This window comes from Pelmatolapia mariae, linkage group LG12, assembly GCF_036321145.2.
Source record: "Pelmatolapia mariae isolate MD_Pm_ZW linkage group LG12, Pm_UMD_F_2, whole genome shotgun sequence".
Classification (NCBI taxonomy): domain Eukaryota; kingdom Metazoa; phylum Chordata; class Actinopteri; order Cichliformes; family Cichlidae; genus Pelmatolapia; species Pelmatolapia mariae.
The window spans coordinates 30,900,129-30,903,647 of NC_086237.1; positions in this window are offsets into that span (position 1 = coordinate 30,900,129).

The window sequence follows — 3,519 nt, forward strand, 5'->3', positions numbered from 1 at the left end:
TACCTGCAAAGGTAAAAACTGACTAAAATAGTTTTTTTTTTTTTATTGCAATCCTGGTGATTTTATTCCTCATTAGGGAATTTTCCTCTGCAGGAAAGACTGCACAAAAGCACAAAACACAATTTTGCAGTTTTCAAACAGTATTTCAGTTTATTTTGCACTCAAATCTATCAGCCACCCAGCATCCTTTTTCATAATCTGTTTTCAACTGTGTAACTGTGACCTCACTGCATTTCAGTTATTCAACCAGACAAAGGGGATTTTAATGGATTTTCCCAGAATCGCAAACATCATAGTTAAGCTGTTTGAGTCAGGGTCCTCTGGAGCTTCAGCTCTGTGCTCCTGCAGCTCGATGACCAAACTGAACAAACTCGTGCATATTCAGAGAAATCATTTAACATGCAGCAAGAAATGCATCTGAGAAACAAGAGTGTGTGGCTGCAGCTGGTTCTGTTGTCTGTGTTGGAGGGCAGTAGGCACTGTAGAGTCCGTTTAATCCTCATAAAGCTTTAATCTGACTGGCAGACGCATCTGGCACTGCCTGTGTTTCGTTACACAAAGCAGTCTGCCACATGACATAACTAGCTGGTGGTGCTAGTAAATATGAAGCTAAGAGATTGGAAACATTAAGGTAGCAGATTTTTTTTTCTTCAATTTTACAAAGTAATTTTATAAAAACAGGGAACAAAAGGCAGAACAGAAACATTGTTTTAACCCAGAATTGGCACAATAATTGTTTTAGTCTTGATTTACTTGTTTTTAATGTTTTTGTTGGAAACTAAAATTTGATTAATAGCAAAAGCAGAGGCTTACAAAAAGACAGAAGTCTTTTTGATTAGTCTACCCAGACATGTTATAATTGAGAGACTCAAAGAGGCCTGAAATAAAATATATGGGAGATTTCAACAACATTAAAGAAGGTGGTAGAAACATGGCTCCCAGGTTTCACTGGTGATTCTATACATGCAGCTTTTATGTCATGGAGACACCTGAAAACGTGTAAACTTAGCTTCTTTTTTTCAACTTTATTATAAAGCCCACATTTTTTTATTTTGCTATATTTTATGTTAATTTCATCATGGTCCCTGCAAATGCAACATTATGAGCTCCAAACAAAATCTTTGAAAGAGCACCACAGGCCTGCCAAAGACCAGTCGTAGGTCATGTTTTTGCTAGTAAAGGTAATTGAAATAAAGCCTTATGAAAAAAACTCGGCCCAGTCATAGATTTGCTTTTCGAAAGGCCAAACATAAATTCTATGTTAACTAGCTTAGTCATTGTAAAAATAGATGCTTTAGCATAGCCACAACAAAGTTAAGGTTTAAGATTTGTAGAAATTCAGACTGGGTTAAAAAAAAAAAAAGGCTGTAGTTAGCTTAGGCTAGCTTACAGATAGACACTTGTATTAACTTGGTAATCTTTCTTAAACCTTTTCTGGTGCAATAAAATAATTTCAAGAGGGAAAAAAGACAGCAAATGGTGCATAGCAGATTTGAACCCAGGCTTCTGCAATGGGTCTCCTTCAGACCTGGTCCCTTTTTTTCCAGTCAGTCTCCAAGGCCCACCCCTAGTGGCTCGGCTGGGGAGCACCCCACAGTTTAACAGCCACTTTAAGGCTTTAGTTGAAGCCAACAAGTTTAAGGCTACACTGAGCTTTGCATACAGACTGGATAAATTGGATTAAGGCCATTGCAACTAGGTAGGTATCTACCCGCAATACCACATGATATGGACCTCGTTTAATTTAAAGGGTAAAAACATGTCCTTAACAGGAGGGTTAGCATAACTTCATACAATGCTGGGGCTTGGGGCTAGCTATAGATGGCTGCTCCTGGCCTATAACCACCTGCTTTGTTTTCTTGTCTGCAGATAGATTGTTCCTGGCCTTAGTTTAGCCTAACATCTTGGACAGTTAAAAAACAGTATGAACCTTCATGTCTGCTCTATGCAAAATGAACAGTGCACCATGTATCTTTAATCCATACAGAAAACTGAAGCATAACTCCCGCTTAGCAGTTGCCAGGAGACTGAGAGGGTTAGTTAATGCTCAGTGGCAAATTGTTTGTTTATGTAAGGATTAAACAGTATACCACGGGTTAATTGGTTAGCTTTAGGAGTGTTGGGAGAAGGATTTTGCACTTTCAGGACCTAGTCTGGCTGTGTGTGCATGTCCAAACTTGGTGGTATGCTTTTTACCTAGTATCAGTCTTCTCATTGTTACCACACAGCAACAAAGTAAATATTTCCCAGACTTTTTCCTTTGAGAACATTTCCCCATTTAGAGGAGTTTTCTCATCTTCAGGCTGTCAGTGAGCAATCTGACTTTGCTTTTACCTGTCCCAGTTGAATAAAGGATAAAGGCAGCCGAGAGATAGGGGACAGCAGGGTAGAGAGACAGCGCAGATTATAACCTCACAGTAGACTGCCTGCTTTTGTAATCCCAGACTCCATCTGAATTTTTCTGCTGAAAGGGCTGAGCTTTCACCCAGCGCCACGAAAAGAGGATTTTTTTTTTAATGCATTCATTCATGTCAGATAGATCTGATGAGATGTGTTTCATAACTCCTAGTACCTGAATGTCTAAATTCATTCCAGCTCTCACCAGCTTTTTACCCTCTAATGAAATGTTCCACAGAGCCGTGCATGCAGCTGTGCTCGCATTATCTTACTTCCTAAAGTACATTGTGTCTACCTGATAGAGCCAGTGCTTCAGATAAGAGCAGAACTGTGTGTTGTCTCCAGATGCAGAGGAGCAAGGGAAAAGATGGGACTGTCATCTTAGGAAGTGACCGATAAAACAAAGCGACAGCGCAGCCATTTAAGCTGCCTCAATATTTAATTAAGCACTGCCATCCAGGTTAAGATTAATCACGTCCTGGAAGAGAGCGAGGAGGGTTCAGCCTGATTGGGGTTTCCACGCCTGAATTGGCCACAATTTTAAACTGCGTTATCAGCCGTGCTTTATAATAATGTCAGAGCTGTGTGTCTGAGTTCTGCTTAATGGACAGAGCAGACTGACAAAATCAGGCCACTCAGATAATCTGTCTATGACTCAGAGCTCCACAGCGAGTGTGTGACTTTTGTGTCGTGCTGACTTGATATTGTTGGAAATCGTTTTTGTTTTCGTCTAATTAGATTACAGTTACCATAGATTGTGTTCTTAACAGATATAATCCAGAAGGTGATAATTACCATCCAGTCTTCAACACTGATCATTTGTCTTAACAAGCACAGTGAACCGCTTATTATCTGAGGCAATACTTTTTAAAATCTTCTTATTTAAACAGCTGGAGGCAGCACAACTCAGAGGAACATTTCATATAAACACTGGGATTATTTATACGCACTCGGCAACCACTTTGTTAGGTACAGCTGTTCAACTGCTTGTTAACACAAGTATCTAATCAGCCTACCACATCACAGCAACTGAATGGATTTAGTCATCCAGACGTGGTTTGGATGACCTGCTGAACTGAGGATCTGAGGGGGGAGAAATGTGATTTAAGTGGAGGTGGTGTG